The sequence below is a fragment of the Aedes aegypti genome, chromosome 2 (assembly GCF_002204515.2).
Source record: "Aedes aegypti strain LVP_AGWG chromosome 2, AaegL5.0 Primary Assembly, whole genome shotgun sequence".
NCBI lineage: Eukaryota > Metazoa > Arthropoda > Insecta > Diptera > Culicidae > Aedes > Aedes aegypti.
The window spans coordinates 421783057-421809220 of NC_035108.1; the positions used below are offsets into that span (position 1 = coordinate 421783057).

General features: G+C 36.5%; 1 protein-coding gene across 4 annotated transcripts in view; it reads left to right on the top strand.

The window, feature by feature from the left end:
- LOC5568929 overlaps positions 1-26164 on the top strand; it is a 440477-nt gene that overhangs the window by 144155 nt on the left and 270158 nt on the right. The gene's annotated exons all lie outside the window — the stretch shown is intronic.

Genomic DNA, 26164 nt, shown 5'->3' on the forward strand with positions numbered 1-26164 from the left:
GCGCTTCTAATGAGCCAAATTGTAATATTAGAGTAAACAAATTTAAATCAACCATCATAAAATCCAAGTTAAATGTAGATTGAAAAGCTCCTAGTCCGACCACATTAACTGTAAAATTATTGTAATCAAACAAAAAAAAAAAAAGGAAAAATAAATACGAATTAGAACCGGTAGATGTTGTTAACATTACCCGACAACGTCATACGCATGCTACTGACTGATAATTCCCCTGAATTTATGCTTTAACCATACTCCATCGATCACGTTGCTTTAATATACAAGGATCCGTCATCTTAATCATCGTCATCATCAAAACTTCAACAGCAGTTTTTTCTGTTCAAATTTTTAAAACTATTCGATAAAAAATTGTTCACTGTGTTTCAGTTGGAGAATAGAATACAGTGAACGTGTAAATTTTCTTGATTTTGAACGAAAAAACTGCTTTTTAAAATTCCGAAATTAATTACGGGTCCTGTCGTAGTTGCTACTCCGTGATTGACCGGAATAATCAGAATTGTACAGGGAACCAACAGAAGTAGCATAAGAGTAGCACACATTATTCAATTTACAATTTTGAGAACTCCAAACTTAGTAATGTCAATAACGGCGCCGGCCACGTCCTTACGGTCATCGGAGAGGGGGAGGAATGTTAGTGTGACGTCCATTGCTACTAGAGACCGAGATCATCTCTGCATCCCCATGGTTGTCATAAGAAGGAATTTGTTAGTGGAGAGGGTTTAAAAGCTACATAATCAGTTCTAAAAGTCACATATACGACACTAAAGACAACGTGAACCTTTTTTAAGTCGACACTTTTAATGTCTAACCATTCAAAGGTACCATACGCAACACATATGCGATCGTCCGGCAACGCAAAACCTGAACTCGATTGCTTGGGCCTTCAAACAGCTTTCTTTTCCGGACGTAAATCTTCGAAAATTGTGTCACAAACGCACTCCAAATCACAATCATCCTTAATTTACTTGAACAATGATCAGCATCTACAGAAAAAATCGCGAGCGGAAAAAATTGACGTCCGTATCCGATCTAGAAAATTCTACGAATTAAGTAGAAGAAGTTTACTGACAATTTTTGAATGTTCTGTTGAATAGCTATTGTAGTGTTCTATAACTTATTGTTGTAGAGCTCAATGGAACATTGATAAAACATTTCAAAGCATTGCTGATAGACAGACTGTGTGATTGTATATGTATGATATAATTACATTTTTGATTTATTTCGCACATTTTTTTTTCAAATCTAAAACCAGAGCTTCATTCAAACATTCAAAATTTTCAGACAATTGTCGCTCAATTTATTTCCAAGCTCATTTCCGTCACAGTCTTCGCTACGTGCGTCGATTTGCTTTCCACCAGCAGTGCTTCAATCAAAAGCTCGTTCCAGCTGGCTGCGAAGTCGTCCTTGCTTGTGACAAATATAAAACTGTCAACTGAGATAAGCGTCGCCGTCGTTGTCGGTGTCTTCACAGCATCGTCTTCTTCAAATCAAAAGCTAATTACGCGGAAAAGGGGAAAATCGTCTTCCGATTTCGCTTTTGTGCGGTTGTATCGACAAAGACGAGAACGCGTCGATTCCACTGTGGTCGGAATTAATAAAGTTTGGTCAAAACTTGTTTTCTGACCCTAATGGAAGAAATATCTCGTATTGAACATTACTAAATAATCAGTTGAATTTCTTCATCCTGATGTGAGTTAAAAGGTGTCCTCAGCATTCATATGGTGAATAAAATTAGTAAAATATTTTATTCGTAATATGGTAATTTTGTTCTTTATGTTTGTATCCATTTTGTTGTTTATTTGACTTTAGTCATTTTGACAAAGCCAATGAAATTTTGATTTCAATACAATTTTATTAAAGAGTCATAAGAATTATATTGGATTTTCTTAGATTTTTAATAGTTTTCTATGAAACCCGACCATTGTGTATTTGTGCCGAAGAGACTTGAGTTGGAGTTCTGCTTCGAGGATGAACTCAACTGGAATGTGGATTGGATACGTGCTCGGTTGGTGACAAGACAGCTCGGCCGATCGATGAGAGGGATAGGCTGGCCATCGTCATCCGTTTCAAGCAGAAGTAATCCGCAAAGCAATTTGCTTATGGGTTCGTTTCGAAATCGATTTGGGCTTAGATTTTTCCATCGTTCTGCTGGTTCACAGTGATGCGAAAATGATGATAAAATCGTGGTTTCATTTCTCGACCGTTCTTTTCATTAGATGGCATGTAATCGCTTTCCTAGCTTATATGCAAAATAAGGCATTTTCCACCACTCTGCTGTACGCAAAATATTTGAAGTTTATATTCTGTCCCAATATTTGCAAGCTTCCACATGAGACTGGTATGCCTTTAACTATGAGTTGTGATGGTCTCCGAACTCAAATCTCCATTGCTTATGGTAGAACGAAATGAGCATCATTGCTGTTTGGATGGGTTGTCCGCATCATTGGAATACAGTTCATACCGATAATGAAACGACGATGAGATTCTATTATAACTTGAATTTTACCGGCATATTTCAACATTTTCATACTGAAGAGGAATTCAATTAATTGTAAATTAAAATTTTCTATGTAAATTAAAGTTTTCAATGGTAAGATTTGTTTCATTGGTCATGTAATGCAATGAAGAACACTAAGCTACAGTGTATAAGCCTTCTATAATGTATTCAAATTAACACAATCATTTCCGCTTCGGTCTGGTTCCCCAGCTCATCAGGCATCCATCAACCGCGCGAAGACAAAATCAGTTCATTTATCAATGGAAAAGGCCTGCAGTGGACTAGAAGCCACGGTCCATCCCTACAATTAAGACGCCCATCAGCCTGCCGCCGCCATCCTTTTGCATCTTCGAGACATTTGAAAGGGCCCCCTGACTGACAGCTAGCCAATAGTAGTACCTACGCTGTTTTCCAGCCTTGTTGTTAGACACCTTAATTACTCACGCACCAACAGGTTGTGGACTGCCTGTTTGAGATGTTCGATAGCGCCCTACCTTACGAAACACGAAAAATTTCTTCTCCGTGGGTGGAAACTGCAGTTGGTACTACATTTGCAAACAATAATCCGTTCGCGCCCAGTTGTTATTCGGACCACACGGATGATGATGCTGCTGACGATGGCGCCGGCGAAATTCGCTACGGCTGGACAGACCTCCTACAAGAGAGATGGATCTCACTTTTGTTTTCGGGCGCGGATCCGTGAACGAATGGTGGACCCTTTCTTCCGCACGAATTGACAGCGCGAAACTTTCAGTCCAGTCCATTTGTTATCACTTAGCCGGGTTGGTTGAGCGGGCCGTTCGGGTGCTGACAGGGTGGGTTCGATTGTTTGGGATTTATGTACCAGTTTAAAATTTACGTAACGTCTGAGTGAAGCCTGGGGGTAATGAGAGCGAAAAAACAGCGATATCAAGGGAAGTAAAGGGAAATGATCTGCATATAATCAACCATTGTTTGACTTTGCTGCAGCGTGCAATTCGACAAGAAAAGGTTGGCTACCTGTTGGTAGGAGATGAATTACAGATGCAGTGTTTTTAAATCAGTAATGGAAATTTAATAGAAAGTTTTCTGAAGCTTTAGCAATGCAGTTCTACACCCCGGGCAAAAGTTTGGGTTGACCTCCTTAAAAACATACAAAAGTGTTCAGTCCATATCTCTGTGATTACACGTTCAATTGAAACTCTCTAAGCCGCTTTCGAAAAACAAAAAGTTATTCTTGCTCTGTATGTGTTTAAAAAAAAAATATTTGAATAATGTATACTACCCAGCAAACCAGTGATCATAAAAGGATGTTATTGTAAAATTGTATAAATATTCAGTTTGCGTTGTAATTAGATACGATGCAAAACTGAGTTGTTACAAGTTGTTTATGGAGCATATTTGAGTTTGCATCTTATCAAATTTCATTTGACAAAATATGTAACTTCAAGTTGTCATTCCTTTACGATTTCTACTCTACTTGATTAGGTTATTATTATAATCTTCAATGTGTGATTAGATATATGTTCATCTAATGTAAATATAAAATCATACAGGGAAAGATTACACATCGCCGTATGCTTCTCAAAATCAGGCATAAACCGAAATTTTTGAATAAACTCACATATTGGATAATTAAACGTCACAAACTTACAGAAACACAATAACATCACTTTGTATACGAATTTCTGTTTAATTTCCTCCGTAATCACTTCACTTTGTGGAGCACGTACTGGGGAAGCGACTGAGATCCCAAATCGGACCGTATTTATTTCTCATTCTAACAGTGCTGTTACAGCTGCATAATGTTATTCGATTAATATGGTCTATAACACAGAAAGTTCCTTCAGCGTTTCACTGGCTTCTTATAAGATTTCTATTTGTATTTATTCAATAACTGATGCTCAGAAATTCGCAGTTTGTCTCACTCTGTTTTCTTCTCTTTGCTTTGGTTTGTTTGTAAAAATTAAGTCATATAACCTGCAAGACAATATCATACACGTTGGTTGTAGTAAACGCCAAATTAACTTGTCTAGAGTTGTATTGACCATGATAAATTGTCTATAATGTATGTACTCTAAACCATTTGTTTTTTTTTACCGAATAAGCGATTACTCTATTGAGTTGTTATCTCAGTTTGTAAACATATTTTTTGGCTGAATAATGAATATAATTGCTAATGCATCATAATCAAACGAGGAATAAATGTGCCGACGCCAAATTCTCTTGAACGTGGGTGGCCCTGCCGCCGTTCTAGTATGGATGGGTAGAAGTACGTGCAGATGAGCTATATTGTTAGATTTATATTTGCCAATTTTCCCTGTCATCCAAGAACGACCGAACGGCATAGTGGTAGCCTATATGATTAGCGATTTGAAGATCATTGCATGGAGGCTTGTTCATACTTTTTTTTAAATTTTTTATTTTTTGTTTGTTAAAACAAAGTCACATAAAATGCAAAACATTATTATATACAAAATCACAGAAAGCACCAAACGAATTCCTACGAAGTTGTATTTACTACACTGAATTTTCGGAAATATACGTATATGGCCTCCACTTTTGTACACATAGAGGGAATCTATGCATTTTAAACAATCTTCTATTTCCGAATAAGCGTTCACTTCCTGAGTTGAATCTCAGTTATGTGAACAAATTTGTTGGCTGGGTAAATTTTTACATAAAGTTGTGACATTTTTCAAAAAAAAAAGCACACTGGAAAAACATAGCTAGTTTCCTCAGCATTCGATCGGCCAAAATTTTAAAACAAGGTGTCATTAGAATCGTAATCTTATATTCTTTGAAGAGCACTCACAACATTTTTGCGGAAAAATCTGAAAACTTTTCAAAATCAATGAAATAGTCATTCAAGTCATCGTGCAAAAATTTGCGTTCACCTCTCAGAGGGATTCTCTCAGAATCGTGAGAGGCATTCTCTCGGAATCCTGAGAGGGATTCTCTCAGAATGCTGAGAGGGGTTGTCTCAGAATCCTTAGAGGGATTCTCCCATAATCCTAAGAGAAATTCTCCCATAATCCAAAGAGAGATTCTCTCAGAATCATGAGGGATTCTCTCCGAACCCTGAGAGGGATTTTATCAGAATCCTGAGAGGAAATCTCTCAGAATTCTAAGCGGGATTTTCTCAGAATTCTGAGAGGGATTCTCTCAGAATCCTGAGAGCGATTCTCTCAGAATCCTGAGAGCGATTCTCTCAGAATCCTGAGAGCGATTCTCTCAGAATCCTGAGAGCGATTCTCTCAGAATCCTTACAGGGATTCTCTCAGAATCCTGAGAGGGATTTTTCCAGAATCCTGAGAGGGATTATTCCAGAATCCTGAGAAGAAAGGGAATTCTCTCAAAATCCTCAGAAGGATTCTCTCAGAATCCTGAGCAGGATTCTCTTAGAACCCTTAGATGGATTATCTTAGAATGCTGAGAGAGATTCTCTCAGAATCCTGAGAGAGATTCTCTCAGATTCCTGAGAGAGATTCTCTCAGATTCCTGAGAGAGATTCTCTCAGAATCCTGAGAGGGATTCTCTCAGAATCCTGAGAGGGATTCTCTCAGAATCCTGAGAGGGATTCCCTCAGAATCCTGAGAGAGATTCTCTTAGAATCCTGAGAGGGATTCTCTCAGAATCCTGAGAGAGATTCTCTCAGACTCCTGAGAGAGATTCTCTCAGATTCCTGAGAGGAATTCTCTCAGAATCCTGAGAGGGACCTTCTCAGCATGTTCAGAGGGTTTCTTCCAGAATCTTTCTCCCAAAATCCTGAGAGGGATTCTCTCAGAATCCTGAGAGGTATTCTCTCAGAATCCTGAGAGGGATTCTCTCAGAATCCTGAGAGGGATTCTATGAGAATCCTTAAAGGGATTCTATCAGAATCCTGAGAGGCATTCTCTCAGAATCGAATCTTGAGAGGGATTCTCTCAGAATACTGAGCAGGATTCTCTCAGAATCCTGAGCAGGATGCTCTTAGAACCCTGAGCGAGATACTCTTGGAATGCTGAGTAAAATTCTCTCAGAATGCTAGAAGGGATTTTCGCAGAATCCTGAGAGGGATTTTCCTAGAATCCTGAGAGGGATTTTCTCAGAATCCTGTCAGTAATTCTCTCAGAGTCCTGACAGTGATTCTCTCTGAATTCTTAGAGGGATTCTCTCCGAATCCTGAGAGGGATTCTCTCAGAATCCTTAGAGGGATTCTCTCAGAATCCTGAGAGGGATTCTTTCCGAATCCTGACAGTGAATCTTGCAGAATCCTAAGACGAATTCTCTCAGAATCCTGAGATGGGTTATCTCAGAATCCTGAGATGAATTCTCTCAGAATCCTGAGCGAGATTCTGTTAGAACCCTGAGAGGGATTCTCTCAGAATCCTGAGAGGGATTCTCTCAGAATCCTGAGAGAGATTCTCTCAAAATCCAGAGAGAGATTCTCTCAGAATCCTGTCAGTAATTCTCTCATAGTCCTGAGAGTGATTCTCTCAGAATCCTTAGAGGGATTCTTTCCGAATCCTGAACGGGATTCTTTCCGAATCCTGAACGGGATTCTCTCAGAATCCTTACAGGGATTCTCTCAGAATCTTTACAGGGTTCTCTCAGTATCCTGACAGGGATTATCTTAGAATCCTGAGAGCGATTCTCAAAGAATCCTGAAAGGGATTCTCACAGAACCCTGACAGGGGTTCTCACAGAATCCTGAGAGAGATTCTCTCAGAATCCTGAGAGGGATTTTCCCAGAATCTTGAGAGGGATTTTTCCAGAATCCTGAGAGGGGTTTTTCCAGAATCCTGAGAGGAATTCTCTCAGAATCCTGAGCAAGAGTCTCTCAGAATCCTGACAGGGATTCTCTCAGAATCCTGAGCAGGATTCTCTTAGAATGCTGAGAGAGGTTCTCTCAGAATGCTAAAAGGGATTTTCGCAGAATTCTAAGAGGGATTCTCTCAGAATCCTGAGAGGGTTTCTTTCAGAATCCTGAGAGGGATTCTCTCAGAATCCTGAGAGGGATTCTCTCAGAATTCTGTCAGAATCCTGAGAGAGAATCTGTTAAAATCCTGGAAGGGATTTTTTCAGAATCCTGAGCGAGATTCTGTCAGAATCCTGAGCGAGATTCTGTCAGAATCCTGAGAGGGATTCTCTCAGAATCCTGAGAGGGATTCTCTCAGAATCCTGAGAGGGATTCTCTCAGAATCCTGAGAGGGATTCTCTCAGAATCCTGAGAGGGATTTTCTCAAAATCCTGAGAGGGATTTTCTCAGAATCCTGAGAGGCATTCTCTCAGAATCCGGAGAGGGATTCTCTCAGAATCCGGAGAGGGATTCTCTCAGAATCCTGAGAAGGGTAATCTCAGAGTCTTGAGAGAAACTCTCTCAGAATCCTGGGAAATTTTTTTTTCGGAAACCCGAGAGGGATTTTCTCGGAATTCTGAGAGGAAAACTCTCACAATTCTGAGAGGAAAACTCTCACAATTCTGAGAGGAAAACTCTCACAATTCTGAGAGGAAAACTCTCACAATTCTGAGAGGGATTCTCTCACAATCCTGAGAGAGATTTTTTCTGGAATCCTGAAACTGATCCTGAGACAATCCCTCTCAAGATCGTGAATAAAACTTCGAGATTCTGTCAGAATCCTGAGCGAGATTCTGTCAGAATCCTGAGAGGGATTCTCTCAGAATCCTGAGAGGGATTCTCTCAGAATCCTGAGAGGGATTCTCTCAGAATCCTGAGAGGGATTCTCTCAGAATCCTGAGAGGGATTCTCTCAGAATCCTGAGAGGGATTCTCTCAGAATCCTGAGAGGGATTTTCTCAGAATCCTGAGAGGCATTCTCTCAGAATCCGGAGAGGGATTCTCTCAGAATCCGGAGAGGGATTCTCTCAGAATCCTGAGAAGGGTAATCTCAGAGTCTTGAGAGAAACTCTCTCAGAATCCTGGGAAATTTTTTTTCGGAAACCCGAGTGGGATTTTCTCGGTATTCTGAGAGGAAAACTCTCACCATTCTGAGAGGAAAACTCTCACAATTCTGAGAGGGATTCTCTCACAATCCTGAGAGAGATTTTCTCTGGAATCCTGAAACTGATCCTGAGACAATCCCTCTCAAGATCGTGAATAAAACATTCTCAGGATTCTGAGAGAATCCCTCTCAGAAATCTGAGAGAATCCCTCTCCTGAGAAGGATTCTCTCTACAAAAGGATTCTAAATAAAACTCTATAGAATGACCACTCCGATAAAGCAACGGTGATCGATAATTCCCCCTAAAAGTCCGCCAATCATTCGTCATCCATTGTCAAACAAAGCAACAGCCGCCACCATTGAAATAAACAAACGAAACCTTTAATGGAAGCTTCCCATTCTGCAAGAATGACGCCTTCATTTGTTGCCCTGATAAACTTCGTAACGATTGCAACGGTTCTACAAATACGGAAAATTTATGAAGCGCATCACTATTATTATTGTTTTATGATTTATTAGCTCGAATTGCCAAAGGAGCAGCAGTCAGCAATTTAGTCCATAATTTGCCGCACCTCGATGGAACTTCGACTTGTCGGGAAAAGAAATTGGAAAAAACACCCAGACAAAACGTTCTTATCTCATTCTTGGCATTGCGTCCCAACTGGGGCTTATCCTGCTTCTCAGGTTAGTGTTCTAAAAGCACTTCCATAGCTATTAGCTGAAAGCTTTCTTTGTCAAACTTTCCATTTTCGCATTCGTGTTTCGTGTTGCAAGTGCGATGATACTATATACCCAAGAAAATCAAGGAAACTTCCATTACGAAGAGATCCTGAACCGATCGGGAATGGAACACAGACAACTTCAGCTTCTGGATTTGCTTTGTAGCCGCGGGGGTTACCACTAGGCTAAAGAAGGCCCCAGACAAAACGTTCTTGCACTTGAAAAGTAGTTCAGTGACCTACACAACTCCGTCCCGTCCCATATCTCAGTCGAAACAGCTGGGGTTCTTGGCTTCCAATGTGGATCGTTGCATTACTCATTCCTACGTCCATCACTAGAATTTCTTCTGGATGGATGATAACGAGTTTCCTATAGTTAGAGTGGTAAAACTCCAAAACAAGTTATTGTGCACAGCAATTGACGTTGTCTTCGATGGTATGACGACTATGGTGAAGAGTTGCGCTACCGAACCGGTAGGGGGAAACAAAACGACAGCTGTTTGATGAGTAATTCAATTAGATGAGAATTTCGATTGTTTTATTTCATTCCGTTTCGTCGTCGTTGGATTTGTATTATACGCGCTGTGGCTGATGGCAGATCGTTGGCCTCAAGTCCCGTTTTGTCGTTCAATGAGTGGAGAATCATCGTTTGCGATGTTGATGCCGTCGTTGTCGTCGTCTTAGTCGCCTTCTTCAAATTCTCGACGCTGTTGGATCTAATTTAACGTGTGGCTCAGCGAGTAGATGGACTCATTCATGTGGAATTGAATAGCTGTACACGCATGGGCGTAGTCGGGGTTTACGACGTAGAACCTTACCTTTCGTAGTCGAATCCGTGATTATAAAGCAAAACCATGCTGAAAGTGTCTGAGTTCGATTCTCGGTCGATGTAAATGTAAATTTCTTTGACTTTCCTTGGCATAGAGTATAATCGTACCTGCCGCACGATATACGAACGGGAAAATGGAAAGAGAGATTCTCTCAGAATCCTACGATGAATCTCTCAGAATCCTGAGAGGAATAGGGGAACTGTGGGTAAAATGAACAGGGGGGTGGGAGTGGTAAAATTACGGTAATTATGCTATAAATCTACGCAAATTAGCGATCTTGAACTGTCAAAAGCTGTAAAACTAAACAAAAACAAAGGACTTTTCCGTTTTCTCATGTGATGTAAATTTTCATTAGTGGAATTTAAGGTTTTTATGCCTAAATCCATCAAAAATCTATTAAACTGCGTTGCACATCACATCTTTTAAGTATTTATGATAAGTAGACGGAAATTGAAAGAATTTTTATATTCTAAATTCTTAGAACAAATGATTTGACTATGTTGATTCTTTGGGGGTTAAATGAACCACTCGAGATGGGGGTAATATGAACACCAAGCAGGACGGATTTTATTTCAGATGCCGAGAGTTTGCTGGAAGAAATACAAAGACAGACATGGACGCGGTCGCGGCTAAACATTCGATCGATTCCGAAATGTCTATGAGATGTGCATTGATCATGTACCTACCAGATGCCGAGAATCATGACGCAAGCAGTTCAATTTGAATGGTTTTCATTTTACCCCCACTACATGTTCATTTTACCCCCAGCATGTGTTCATTTTACCCTCATGTATATGTTCATATTACCCCCGTTACATGTTCATATTACCCACATGTTTGGAACATTCACTTTGTGGAAAGAAATTTTCAAAATTATAATAATGTTGATAAAATTCTATTTCCATCACAATATTTCATCTTGTTCCATTGCATAAACATCCTTCTTCAATACTGAGCAATTGAAAAAGAATCTGACAGCTTCGTAAGCAAGAAAATATGAAAATTGCTTAGAATGTTCATTTTACCCTCAGCACCCCCCCCCCCCCCCATCTCAGAATCCTGAGAGGGATTCGGTCAAATAGCAACTGTTATAATATTATTATTACTTCAAAGTGATTTGTAAGTTAACATTTTTTTACAGGCTTATAACAGTTTTTTAGGAATCCTTCTAAACATTTCAGATGCAATTGCAAATTATCTGAAAAAGAAACGGATGCAATTGCAAATTATCTGAAATGGAGCGGATCCCTCTGCTCTTCTCTGGCTACGCTCATGTGTACACGCATCGCATCAAATACTATTTTGCTGGGATGTTCTCATCATACCAATTGGTAGAGACGCGGTTAGGTTTCAGTTTCGGTTCAATTTTTCGGCACAACCACAACAAAATACATTGCTGCGGCTTTCGTCGGATTGTAAATTTTCCCTCGGGCGCAACCAAAGCCCATTGGAGCAAATCCTCAGTGGAGCGTAACATGCCGGACTCGGATAGGGAAATAAGAAAACATGAGGAAAATTCTTCCGCCAAAAGTGTCTGTTGCCAAGATTTGAGTTAGACACGCCTCCCCCCGAAACTGATGGTGGATCGGCTTAAACGGGTCATTGATCTGCTTGGATTTGGCTGCTCCGTTGTGCAATGAGACTGTGGTGGTCTATCTCTTGGATTCAAATGGATGGATTAGGCGGTGGAATCGCGAATGCGAGGTATCTTAAATTATGTAGTTTAATGCTGGTCGTAACTACTAATGTTGAATATGCGTTTCATTGCGTTGTGCCGCATTCCGGTAGACTTTGTAGTTGACATGTTTATTGTTTATGTGTGCCAAAAAAAAAAAAACGTATGCATAACACATTTTATGGAATGAAGCTATCTTCATATAATACCCTTGATCCAAGACAAAGAAGGAAATCGTGCAAATTCTTGAAAAGCTGGAAAGGATAAATTTTTGTCATAATAATTTGATCAGCTACTTCCTGGAAAATCATAGAATACCTTCCTTATAATTAGTATGCAAAGATATTATTAATGGAATCAGTTCAGGCATTTACATAGGATTTTGGAAAAAAAAATGCAAGATCTCTTAGGCTGTTGGACTTAGTTGTTGAGATTAATATCAGTATTGTACTTCGCTCAGACGGGGCGTTCGTTACGAGAATATGCCAAAAAGACCTGTATGATTTTTTTCCAGCAACAGTTTATCGTTAAAGATCTGTGTTACGTACTTTTCCATGAATTGCTGCAAAATATTTTCTTAAATTTCGCGCAAATATGTTTCCAACTCTTCCTATATTGCTTCTTCTAACATTTCTGGAACAAAAAACTCATCAGGAAACATGAGTACATTCCTTCATGATTGGATTGTATGACAAATACAGTATCGGACATAAAAATTTGTATCAATTCTCATACAAAAGTGTCAACTTCAGAAAGATATATCTTCGCCGTTTCTTTTTTTTTCAGTGATGTACTACAAATAATCAAAATTTTTGATACTCTTGAAAAACTTTGTGTTTTGGTGCATTTTTTTTATCCAAATTCTAACCACCTATAATTTTCTTCACACAACTTTTTTAATAGGTTAACGTTAATTGAGGTTATTTTTAGTTCGGCACTGAAAAAATGAAAAAAATCGATTGAGAAACGGCGGAGATAAAGCTCTCTAAAGTCGACCTTTTTGCATAGGAAAATGATTTTGGTGCATTTTATATGTCCGATACTGTACAAGCTGGTGACTGCTGGAGGGATTCTATTGAGCTTGAGCTTGAGCTTGATTGGCCGCCCGTGGATGCACTCCAGTATCGCCAGATCAGCTGCACTTACACAAGGAACCAACCGAATGACTGCTTGGGACTAACAGGCATCCTCAGTGTATAAGTGCTGGTGATCTTCTATTTTTAGGCAACAATGGCACCTGCCACGTCAGAATGCAGACCAATGAGGGGAAGGGGGAGGAATTGATGATGCATTGAACTGACTCCCACGTAGACCGTATATTCCACTGCATCCACGCCAGTTCATGCGGGAGTGTATGGATTGGGGGAAAGGCATGGCAGAGAGGTTTGCTTTTGTGGTTAGCAGACTGCCTATGTATCAGGCGTAAGAAAGGCGTGCGCGTGGAAGTAGGAAGCGTTAGGGAAATGGTTTCTTGTCCGTCTCTGGTTCTAGCGTTTGCTATGAACGAATATGTGAGTGTGATATATTTAGAATGGAAGATAGAACCAAGTGAGAGATATACAACTACAAAGTACGAGGAAAGGGACGGGCCTGGGATTGAACCCATGACCTCCTGCATATGAAGCAGAAGCGGTAGCCATCAGACCACCAACCCCGTCTAGACTGCTGGAGGGATTCTATTTTAACATAAAAACATAGAATAAAAAAATCCAAACTTTTACAAAAAAAAATAGACATACTCAAAAAAATTGATTAATTCTCATCGATTTCTAACACAGTGTTTGATGAATTTGAGATATATTTTAATTTGAAATTTTATTGCGAATTAGTTTAAGCAATTATTACCCTTTGACTTGACTAATTGCAGTCTTGAAACGTCCTTTCGCAAATTTTGGGTGACATTTCTTGCGGATAGCTTAAAATTCATTGAAGCGTGCTTAGCAGCAGTAAAATCCTGCTAGAATTTGCAGTGCTTTCTTGAATTTAATTTTTGTGTATGATTCAGCTAAAAACGATTCTTTTTATTCCTTTTTTAAAGGAGCTAGTGTGTATATTCGTATCATAACTAAATTTCTAAACAAAAATCCAAAATTTAATTCCTTACAGATTTTTTTATTGTGTACATGTTGGTGTAATTTTGATTTGAATTTCTGGCTAATTTTCTGAATGTATTTTCTAAAAATCAAGTAGGAGTTTATAACTAATATTTTGTACAAACTCCTTACAAAAATTTTTGAAATATACATACACGAGCACTGAGCTATACGAGCAATTAGTGACGAAAAAGCTGAAATTTGATGGACTTTAAGATTCAACATGCTGTGTTACTAAAAACATATGTTTTTCTCATATATACCAATTGTATTATAACGCAAAGAATACAATGAAACTTAAAATTTTAGACAGTACACTTCAGCTAACTTTTCAGTGTTCAGGTGGCAATATCCATAGCGTGCGAAAAGCTTACAAATTGACTGATTCTGTTAAAAATCGCACTCCAATTGTAGAACCGGTTCTATCCCGTTAGGGCGAAAGGGATTTCGTTTTTTTCGTTAATTTTTAGATCGAATGAGTTGTAAGTTGTAAAGTCAGGGTAATTTATATTACCTAGAAGCTGTAGAAATAGTTTTAAGGGCAAATGGGTTTTAGTTGTTAGGTCAAGATAATTTGTAAATATTACTAGAAATAACAGCCTTTATAAAAGAAGGAAAAACACTGATGATTCTGATAAATGGTCAAATGTTATTTCGACTATGCCGGCAATGTCCATTAGGGTGCCAATGGAATGTATGGGAAAAATTTTGCCATCGAATTTCAAAAAAAGGTAGGGCTCAAAAGTTTTGTCTCCTCGAAAAAAGTCCCCATGCAAAATTTGAGCTCAATCGGACTTCATTAAGTGGACCCCCAAAGCGGTCAAAGTTTGGCTTTTTTGACCCATGAAAAATCCCCAAAGGGGGGGGGGGTACATGAAATTTCCGAAATCGAAATTTTTTTTTTTGATGCCAGATGTCTTAGAAATGCATGAAACGTCGAGATCTGGTGTTATTTGGAAAAATTTTTTTTTGAAAAAATCGACCTTTTGGGACTTAGTAAATTTTTGAGTTGGGGGAGAGAATTGAATTTGAAATGAACGATTTGAATTCAATTGCTGAGAAATTCAAGGCAATAGTATTGAAACATATCCTATATGATTGTTGGCCACTGAATGCATATGATATGTGATATTTCATTAGGGTGGTTCATTTACTTTCCATTAGGGTGGTCCTTTTTGTTGAAAAATAAAAAAAAAATAAAAATAGAATTTTAATTGAATATTGAAGACAATAGTATTGGAACATCTCTCACATTATCGTCAGCCATTTTCTACATTTAATATGTGGTATTTTATTAGGGTGGTTCACTTATTTTCCATTACGGTGGGCCTTTCTGTCGAAAAATCATAATTTGAATGGGATATTAAAAACAATAGTATTTTCTCACCTCTTTCATCATCGTAGGGCATTTCCTTCATTAGATTCGTGATATTTCATTGGGAAGGCTCACTTATATTCAATTACGGTGATTCTTTAAAAAAAAATGAGTATTTGAATGGAATAGTAAATACAAGAGTAATTAAACATCTCCTATGTCATCGTAGGCCACTGTTAATGTATAATATGTGATATTTCATTGGGGCTATTGTCCCCAGTTTTGCATAAGGGTGATCATTTAATTTGTAAAATATTCTCAACAGATCTAACAAATCAACTTTGTTTGTATAGTTTTGAATCATGATTCTTCATTGGCATGCAACTCTTCGTTAAGCTATTTTCATTAAGGGTTTCTTTTGAATAGTTAAAATAAAACGTTCCAATAACAATAATCAGTGAATTCAGTGAAGCACAACTCTAACTGCCATAATCAAAATACAGATAAAAAAGGAATGAAATAATTTTTGACGTATACAAATTATGACAATAGCTTGATGGGCGACGATGAAGGGCAACAAAAGTGTTAAGTTTATATTTTCAAAAGAGATTCTCAGCCTTGGGCTCCTTCATTCCCGAAACAAAAGTACGTTGCCTTCTGCTTGCTATAGTACACGCGATTCGGTTGTGACAACGTAGGTAATTCAAGTTTTGACAATCAGTTCTCGTTTATTCTTCAAAGATGTAACAAAGTTCCTTCAAGAAATTTCGTCGGAATTTCATATGGATTTTTTCGTTGGAGTTTTCAACGGAATTTTCTTTGGAGTTTCCTTTTGAATTTTAATCGGAATTTCCTTCGAAATTCCTTTTAAAAAATTTTATTTGACTTTTCTACGAAATTTCCTTTTTTTTCTACGGAATTTTTATCAAAATCGGAAATTTATCCTGAATTTGCTTCGGAATATCCTGTGGAATTTTCTTCGGTATCTTTAGAAGTGCCCTTTTGAATTTTCTGTGGTATTTCCTTCGAAATTTCCTATGAAGTGTCCTTCGGAATTTTATTCTGAACTTTTCATTGGAATTTTCTTCGAAATTTACTTCGGAGTTTCTTCTTGAGTTTCCTTCGAAATTTGCTTTGGAGTTTCCTTCCGAATTTCTTCTAGAGTTTGTTTCTGAATTTCCTGTGTTATTATCTTTGGAGCTTCCTTCAGAATTGTATTCGAAATATTATTTGGAATTTCTTTCGAAGCATTGGAATTTACTTTGGAAATTCCTTCGAAATTTTCTTTGGAGCTTTCTTCGGAATTTCATTTGGGATTTTTTTTGGACCTTTGAAATTTAGTGCGGAATATTCTTAGAAATTTCCTTTACAATTTTCTTTGGAATTTCCACAGAGTTTTCTTGAGAATTTCCTTACAAATTTGCTTTGGATATTCCATATAAAATTCCTTAGAAATTTTCTACGAAATTTCCTTTTAACTTCCTTTTTTCATTGCAATTTGCTTCGGGATTTGCTTTGGAATTTTCTTTGGAATTTCCTTAGAAATTCCCTTTTGAATATGCTCTGGATATTTTTCAGAATTGTCGTCGGAATGTCCTTTGGAATGTGCTTTAGAATTTCTTTTGCAATTTTATTCATTTTTTTTTTCGGGATTTCCCTTGTATTTTCGAAAGTTTCCTTCGAAGTTTCCTTTGGAATTTCTTTTGGAGCTGTGATCTTTTCTTCGAAATTTCCTTAGAAATTCCTTTTTGAATTTCATTCGGAATTTGCTTTGAATTTTTTTTATGGAATTTCCTATGGAGTTTTCGGAAATTCCTTTGGAATTTTCCACGGATTTTTCTTCGGAATTCCCTTGGGTTTTTTTCGGAATTTCCTTTGGAATTTTCTACGCAATTTTCGTAAGAATTTCTTCTGAAATTTGCTTCGGAAATTCCGTTGGATTTTTTTTAGTTTCCTTTGGAATTAACTTTGGAATTTCCGTCGAAATTCCCTTAGGAGTATCCTTTAAAATCCTTTGCAGTTTTCTTTAGGGCTACTTATCAAATTTTCTTCAGAATTTTCTTAGGAATTCCTTTATTACTTCCTTCAAAATTCTCTTTGAAATTTCTTTCGGAATTTCGTTTGAAGTTTACTTCCAAATTTGTTATAGAGTTTCCTCGGAATTTCCTTTGGAATAACCTTTGGAATTTCCTATGGAGATTTCGAAATTTTATTTAGAAGTATTGATTGGAATTTTTTCCTTTGGACTGTTTTACGTAATTTTCATCGGAATTTCCGTTGAATTTTCGCGGAATTTACTTTGGAATTTCCTTCGTATTGTTTTTTCGGAATTTTCTTAGGAGTATCCTTTAAAATTTCTTTGTATTCTTCGGAACTTCATATCTCATTTACTTCAGAATTTCCTTTGGAATTTCTTCATGAATTTCTTTCAGTATGTTGCTTCAGGAAGTTATTTTGGATTTCTTTGGAATTACTTTCGGAATTTCCTTCTTCAGTTCTTCAAAATTTTCTTCGGCGTTTCCTTTGGAATTTCTTCTGGAATTGCCTTCGGAATTTCCTTTGGAATTCGCTTCGGAAGTTCCTTGGAAATTTCTTATGGAATTTCCTTTGCAATTTCTTTTAGAGCTGGCTTCGGAATTTCATTTGGAATTTTCTGCGCAATTTTCGTCCGAGTTTTCTTTGGAATTTGCTTCGGAACATCCTTCAAAAATCCATTCGGATTTATTTTTCTGGAATTTCCTTTTGAATTTGCTTTGGAATTTCTTTCGGGATTTGCTTTGGAATTTCATTTGGAGCTACCTTCGGGATTTGATTTGGAATTTTCTACGTTATTTTCGTCGAAATTTACTTTGCAATTTGCTTCGGAATTTCTTCTGGAGTTTTCTTCGGAATTCCTTTTGGAGCTTCATGCTAAATTTGATTCGGAATTTGATTTGGAATTTCTTTTGAAGCTTTGAAATTATTTCGGAATTTTCTTCGGAAGTACCTCTATAATTTTCGTTTCCTCTGGAATTTACTTCGGTATTTCCTTCGGAATTTTCTCTGGAATTTCCTTCGGTATTTCCTTCGGAATTTTCTCTGGAATTTCCTTCGGAATATCCTCTGGAATTACCTTCGGAATTTCCTTTGGAATTTCCTTCGCAATTTCCTCTGGAATTTCATTCGGAAATTACTTCGGAATTTCCTTCCGTATTTCCCCTAGAATATTCTTCGAAATTATCTCTGGAATTTCTTTCGGGATTTTCTCTGGAATTTCCTTCAGAATTTTCTCTAGAATTTCTTTCAGAATTTCCTCTGGAATTTCCTTTGGAATTTCCTCTAGAATTTCCTGCGAAATTTCCTCTGGAATTTCCTGAGAAATTTCGTCTGGAATTTCCTTCGGAACTTTCTCTGGAATTTCTTTCGGAATTTCCACTGGAATTTCCTTCGGAATTTCCACTGGAATTTCCTTCGTAATTCCCTTTGGAATATCCGTTGGAATTTCCTTTGGAATTTCCTTCAGTATTTCCTCTAGAATTTCCTTCAGAATTTTCTGTAGAATTTCCTTTGGAATTCGCAAAACTAAATTGGAAAGGTCACGAGGCTCAATGCTTGATCTCTGAGATGAGTGCATCTGAAATCACGAAGTAGCAAGCGGATTTTGTATGAGACGAGGACTCCGAACTGGTTCAGCTTAGTGAAGTGTTGCATTCCGAATGAAAATCACGCAAAACTTTTCAAAAAGACCTTTCTAACAATGAGAGGCTTTCTAGAAAACTCTTTTGTTGTTAACTAAGTTACCTTTACATTTTTCGTCGAACATTACGCAAATATTATGTAGTAGTCCACACCATAATCTTACGGTCTGTAGATATTAAGGTTGAAATTTTTACAATGATATCAAGGAAAGTGGACGAGACTTTTTCGAGAAATCATGGTTTCAAACTATACGAAAAATGATGCACCCTAATGGAAAATAAGAGAAACTCCGTAATGAAATATGTTAACAGTATTCTACGATGATGTCGCATATCAAATGGAACTAGAGGCGCATGAATTCAGAGGAATTTAAAGCCTCTCTAAACAAAAATATCACGAATCTAATGAAGGAAATGCCCTACGATGATGAAAGAGGTGATAAAATACTATTGTTTTTAATATCCCATTCAAATTATGATTTTTCGACAGAAAAGCCCACCCGAATGGAAAATAAGTGAACCACCCTAATAAAATACCACATATTAAATGTAGAAAATGGCTTACGATAATGTGAGAGATGTTCCAATACTATTGTCTTCAATATTCAATTAAAATTCTATTTTTATTTTTTTTTATTTTTTAACAAAAAGGACCACCCTAATGGAAAGTAAATGAACCACCCTAATGAAATATCACATATCATATGCTTTCAGTGGCCAACAATAATATAGAATATGTTTCAATAATATTGCCTTGAATTTCTCAGCAATTGAATTCAAATCGTTCATTTCAAATTCAATTCTCTCCCCCAACTCAAAAATTTACTAAGTCCCAAAAGGTCGATTTTTTCAAAAAAAAATTTTTCCAAATAACACCAGATCTCGACGTTTCATGCATTTCTAAGACATCTGGCATCAAAAAAAAATTTCGATTTCGGAAATTTCATGTACCCCCCGGAAATTTCATGTACGATTTTTTCAAAAAAAATCCAAAGGGGGGCTTTGGAGATTTTACATGGGTCAAAAAAGCCAAACTTTGACCGCTTTGGGGGTCCACTTAATGAAGTCCGATTGAGCTCAAATTTTGCATGGGAACTTTTTTCGAGGAGACAAAACTTTTGAGCCCTACCTTTTTTTGAAATTCGAAAAATCGATTTTCATTGGCACCCTAATGTCCATATTACGCGCGAAGCATATAAATTGACTGATTCTATTGAAAATGTTAATCCGGTTGTAAAACCACTTTTTCTACATTGATGTGAAACAGTTTGGAATTCAACTTCCAAGATTGCATTAAAACAGCAAAAGTACTATTCTCACGAAGGAAGCATTCAACAACAATGTACTTTTTATTTTGACTTTTTACACTAGCAGAAAGCTGAAAATAAGAAGATCAGGATCATTTGCCCACTATTTCTTCAGTTTAGTGCCATTGAAAACGCGAGTAGGTGCATAAGTCGGCCATCTTTGGATTCCGAGATGTTTCACCTTAAATTTTCTAGCGAACCGATCTGTTATCTGCTCCTTTTCCCATTCCCTTACCATTCATCGCTAAATGTTTTCTATTTATATTATATTTTCTATTTATATTTTAAATTCAGATATCTCAAATATATCAAAATATACATTCGGAAAATGTTCACATTTGCTAGATCTTTTGCAACTTTTAGAGTAAAGTTATGTTAAAAGTTATGATACTTTAACAATAATTTGTTGAAAAATTGAAATGTTCGAATAATAACAGCATTTTTTTCATTAAATTTGAGTGAGTTTGAAAATTACATAAGAGTATTGCTGTTTGTCTCTAGAAGAAAAGTCTTTGGTAGAAGTTTTTAAAATAACGTCAACATCCATAATGTTGAACAATTCAAAAAACATTTTGAGTAATGTCAAAATTTTTTTATGTATATTGAAATTGAATAAAACAGGCATAATGCCGACACTTGTAGTGACGAACCATACAAAGTTTGTTAGAATATTACATGAAAGTAACGCCTTCATGAAAAAATGTGATATCATAAGCATTAAACGAGCTCACCAGTTGGTAATCCATCCTCGACTGAACACGAATTCGCGAACAGCAAAACTTCTCGGCGTCCCGAAAACGAACCGTCTTGCTTGGGCTTTCCAAAGCACTTCCTAGCAAAACGCGCGGAACGAAAAACAAACGCCCGGCGTCCCGAAAACGAAGCGTCTTGCTTGGGCTTTCGAAAACACTCTTCTTTGTCAAAATCAAACCGGCGTTGTAGTATAAAAACGTAAAGTTTTAAGAATTTCACATTTTTTTACATAATTTTGTTATTTGAAGTCCTAGAATTTTCGTGTCTTCGTCAACATATAGTATTTTTATGCGTTCCAAAATATTGCGTAATACATGAAAGTTCCCTGGCCTGGATCACGGGGATTGACGGTGCCAAAGCGAAGGTGCACCATAAAATAATATCCGTCTGTATAACATATCACTTTCCAAATACTTTGGCGCACCTCTTATGGTTCATGATTTATCATCAAACGGCTGCTTTCAGGCTGAGGATCTGTTAATATGTTTCGGCGTATTTTCATGTCCTCTTCGGTCGGAGGGACCACCAGTAGTTACTTGTACACCAGTGTTGGTTGTTGATGTTGCCGTTTTTTTAGACAAATTGTAACATCCTTTGTACTGCCCATAACTGCATAACAGTCACATTCGACATTTTTGACAAATTGGAGTTAATACCATGGAGAGTCATTAAATGATAAATACTTTCGATCAACTTACTGAAATCTGTGAGATTGTACTACAAAATTCGGAAAAAAATACCAAGTTGTTTTGTCACATTGGTAATTATAACCGCATAACAGTCACATTGATATTATAAATGAGACTCGTAATGTAATAGCAATGGAATTTCTATCAGTATTATTTTCTGACTATTCACCTAGTATGCGATATGAGTTGTACAAAATATCAGCCTCAAATAAGCACTTTTGAGTTGCTGGTTATTTTTAGAAATTTTAGTTTACTCCCATACTGACATAAAATTCACACTTGGTATTCCATTTACTCTATGCCTACTTTTGTCGAATGTTACAAATATGCAGTTATGGGCAGTGTACTAATCAGTAATGATGAATAAGTTTCGAAGCTAACGCATGATCCAACTTTTTATGATTTAACTTAAAAATGAGTGTTCGGTGGGTTTCTGTGTTACACTTGTCGCTATGAAATTAATGATTGTGAGGGTGATAACGACACTTGAAGGAATGCATAGTGGTGATGAACTATTGAAATTGCGTTAGAAGTGATTGTGATGGTTATGTTAATACCACATAAATAAAACAGTATTCGTTTTGCACTTATAAAGTCGACTCTCCACATCTCGATGTTCTACATCTCGATATCTCTCCCTATGTCGATGATTTTTTCGGTCCCTTCATCCTGCATACATTTTCACTCTCCATATCTCGATATCCTCCTTATCTCGATACCTCCCTATCTCGATGTAATTTTCGTTCCCGATTTTCTCTCCGTATGTCGATATGCCCATTATCGAAGGTTACTAGACTAGATTTTAGGGATTCAAAACACTTTGCGAAGACGAAATGACATATGTTTGTTTTTAATTTACTTGGTAACGGAGTGCTTTTCAATCTAGTACTCATTAAAAAATTGTTCTATGTCTCGATCTCTCCCTATCTCGATGGTCCCTTCGATATCGAGATGTGGAGAGGCGACTGTAATTTCAAGGGCAGAATTTTATTTGATGTGTGCTCTTCAGGATATTTCTCAATTCAATACCCTGATAGCCCTACATGTTTTTCCTCTTCTAGAAATCCATCTACGATTGATTTGGTCTTAACTGACTCTAGTCATCTTTGTAGCCAACTGATTACTCATGCTGATTTTGATTTTGATCATGTCCATGTTACATTTCAAATAGCCCATGAAGCGATTTTCATCCTATCAGCTCCACTTTCAATTATTTTCGAGCCGCCTGGAATATATATGAAACATATATTGACTCTAAACGTGATGTTAACATGTCTTTACAAACTAAACTTGATATTGACAATGCTCTTTAAACCTTAACAAATTCCATTAATGAAGCCAGGAGCATTGCAATTCCAAAATGTGAAGTAAAATTTGAATCCGTGATTATAGACGATGATCTTAAACTCTTAATCCGTCTTAAAAACGTGAGGAGAAGACAATTTCAACGCACTGGCGATCCTGCTATGAAAATTATATGGCAGGATTTGCAGAAAGAAATCAAGAAACGTTTTACACAATTAAGAAACAAAAATTTTGAAAATAAGATTTCTCAATTGGACTCTGGCTCTAAGCCCTTTTGGAAATTACCTAAAATTTTGAAAAAACCTCAGAAGCCAATACCGGCATTGAAAGAGGAAAACAAATTATTACTAACTAATTGCGAAAAAGCTCAAAAACTTGCTATGCAGTTTGAAAGCGCGCACAATTTTAATTTAGGACTTACTAGTCCCATTGAAAATCAAGTTACTCAGGACTTCGAAAATATTCTCAATCAAGAGAACGTTTTCGAAAATGCCTGTGAGACCAAACAAAAATCCTGCAGAAGCTTCTAGCTATCGTCCAATCAGTTTGCTTTCCTCTATCAGTAAACCTTTTTAAAAGGTCATTTTGAACATGGTCCACATCAACGAAAATTCAATTTTTGCCAATGAACAGTTCGGATTCCGCCATGGACATTCGACCACTCATCAACTTTTACGTTTAACAAATTTGATCCGTTCCAACAAATCTGAAGGCTGTTCTACTGTTCTTGCTCTTCTAGACATAGAAAAAGCATTCGGCAGTGTGTGGCATGAAGGTTTGATCGTAATATTAAAAAAAAAATTTCCAACATACATTGTTAGAATAATTCAAAGTTATCTGTCAAATCGTACACTTCAGGTTAATTATCAGAACTCCAGATCTGAAAGACTTCCTGTAAGAGCTGGTGTTCTCCAAGGCAGCATTTTGGGACCAATATTATACAATATTTTCACTTCTGACTTACCTGAGTTACCTCAGGGATGTCAAAAATCCTTGTTTTCGGATGAGACAGGCCTCTCCACCAAAGGACGAAGCCTGCGTGTCATCTGTAGTCGATTGCAAAAAAGTTTGAATATTTTTTCTTCATACTTGCAAATATGGAAGATTTCTCCTAATGCTTCCAAAACTCAACTAATAATATTCCCACATAAACCAAAAGCTCTTTATTTGAAACCTTCAAGTAGACATGTTGTCACGATGAGAGGGATTCCAATAAATTAGTCAAGTGAAGTTAAGTATCTAGGGCTCATGCTAGATAAGAATTTAACTTTCAAAAATCACATTGAGAGCATTCAAGCCAAATGTAATAAATATGTAAAATGTCTCTATCCCCTTATTAATAGAAAATCAAAACTTTGTCTTAAGAACAAGCTTTTGATATTCAAACAAAGTTTAAGGCCAGCCATGTTGTATGCTGTACCAATATGGACTAGCTGTTGTAATACCAGGAAGAAAGCTCTGCTGAGAATTCAAAATAAAATTTTGAAAATGATTCTGAAGCTTCCTCCCTGGTATAGTACCAATGAGTTACATAGAATATCCAATGTTGAAACATTGGAACAAATGTCAAATAAAATAATTAGTAATTTCAGGCAAAAATCGTTACAATCTTCTATTACCACGAATAATGCGTTATATGTTTAGTTTAAGTTAGGTTAAGTATATTCAAAGCGTCTTTTTTCTCTTATAAGCAGGTGAAATCAACTCACCTGTAAAAAATCTGAACTGCTACGGCAAATGAAATGTAATATGTTGTTAACAAAATGTTAATAAAATCTTAAATTTGTTTAACCAAATTAGGATGATAGTGTTGTCTAATAACACAGAACACCTAGATATGAGAAATTAATGTAATGTTTGGAATGATACTAATAAAGAAATTCAAAAAAAAAAGATTCATAAAGTATTAGAATGTGCCGCTAGTATTACCTACTTCAGATACTGAAGTTAACAACATTGAAATCCGACATAAGGTACACAATCATGTTATTTTACGGATTCATGTGGAATTTTAACAGCTTCTGCAGTGTAAATTAACGGAATACTATTTCTTTAATTCAATAAAAACTCACCAGAATCTGTAATTCTTTCAATGGGAATAGGATATTTTCATTTAAAGAACTATTCAGCTTTTGAAATTTCGGAAAAAATCACAGATGTTGTTCGCGTGAGGATAAACTAGTTCGTTCGATCATGCAAACAAGACTGTCGAGCATTGGCTAATTTTTTCCATAACCCGACCAGTGGATTACAACAAAATTTTCAAACAATATATGTTAATGAGGCTGATAAGTTGTTAAAATAAAAAAAAAAAATAACACAATTTCTTCTACACCTAAACAAAATTGAATCAAAATAGGTTATATTTTAAACGAAAATATAACTTATTGTGTTTCAAACCAAACAAGAATATAACTGTATTTGTGATTCTCTATAACTGAATTTATTTATTTTTTCTCTACATGAATAAAAGCGCACATGTATAAGCAATTGCTCTCAGATTTATTATAACATATCTTATACAGTCAATTACAAAAGTTAGTAACCAAATAGTGTTCTTCCATAAAAATGCCCAAGTTTGGGGCTCTTCTGCTGATCCGAATTGGCTCAAATTTGAATGACTTGACTTCAATGACCAAAAAATTCAAAAACGGTAAATTGTGGGTGGTTGGTACGTTTGGCAAAGTTTTTCACTTTCAGAAGTTACGTGAATTAGCAGTATTCACCAACTACCAAAAACTCATCGTTTTTTTTATTAAATTAAATTTAATTAAATTATATTATCTCTTGATTATTTACTTTTGTCTTTGAACAGTCGTCTAAAACTTTTTGGAAATGCAAGTAATGACTTCTATACAGACAAAACTTCGAGCTATATGTAGGTCTTCATCCAAATTTCAGTCAAATCGGACTACCAGAAGCTGAGATACAGAGCCCCAAATTTGGGCATTTTGTATGGAAAACGGCGTTTAGATACTAACTTTTGTCACTGCCTATAACTATGTTTTGAATTCAAACAAATTTGAAACAGCCATTGTTTTTATAACTGTCTTTATTTCAATTTTGTTATAATTCCCTCCATCAACTCAAAATGGTTCTAACAAAAATGAATCAAAATTTGTTATTTGTAAAAAAATATATAATTGTGATATAATTTTGTTGTAATCCTCTGGTCGGGCATCTCGATCAGTGGATAACAACACAACTGTAGCACAAGTATATCAAGATTCATTACAAGTAACAAATTCTATTTCATTTTTGTTAGAAGCATTTTGTTGATGCAGGAAATTAAAACATTATCAAAGCAAAATCAGTTATAATAACAAAGGCTGTTTCAAATTTGTTTCAATTTAAAATATAATT